Below are 552 nucleotides of genomic sequence, written 5' to 3' on the forward strand. Positions count from 1 at the left end.
CTTTTACTTTATGTATGTTAATATTACTTCATTTTCATCCTTTATGTAGCTGCAATGCATAATAGCCAATTGAATTGTTTTGCAGGAACCTTTGAATCTTGGACTAATTCTCCATGGCCACAATCTACTTGGAAGCTGTATGAAGACCCCAAACGCTGGAGTTTCCTTTTCCAGTCCTATGTCCAGTTGACTCGATTAAATATTCACCTTCAACAGTGCGACAGTCCTGTCAAGCTTATAGAGAGATCATTGCAAAATAACAGGTAATTCTTCTAGAATACAAGTAGAGATGCTAATTTAGTTGTAGCAAGTTCAGTGATCCAAAACCACTCACAAAAGAGAACAAGTGGGATTATAATTGCTAAGTTTAAGATACAATCTATTTAAGTAAAAACTGAAGTATGTAGTGTCTGAATGAGATAAAGAGACAGAAATAGGAGTCAGTATTGAAATGATTATTAGGATTAATCACACCAAACTAATTAAGGGGTAATTAGGAAGCAAAGAAGCTCATAGCACATCTTCAAAATGTGGGTGAAGTGATTGTTAGAC

The 552-nt window shown here is 35.0% G+C and overlaps 1 pseudogene; it reads left to right on the forward strand.

Annotated features, from left to right (window-relative positions):
* LOC119589407 overlaps positions 1–552 on the forward strand; it is a 6,025-nt pseudogene that overhangs the window by 4,410 nt on the left and 1,063 nt on the right.

The sequence above is a fragment of the Penaeus monodon genome, chromosome 25 (genome assembly GCF_015228065.2).
Source record: "Penaeus monodon isolate SGIC_2016 chromosome 25, NSTDA_Pmon_1, whole genome shotgun sequence".
NCBI lineage: Eukaryota > Metazoa > Arthropoda > Malacostraca > Decapoda > Penaeidae > Penaeus > Penaeus monodon.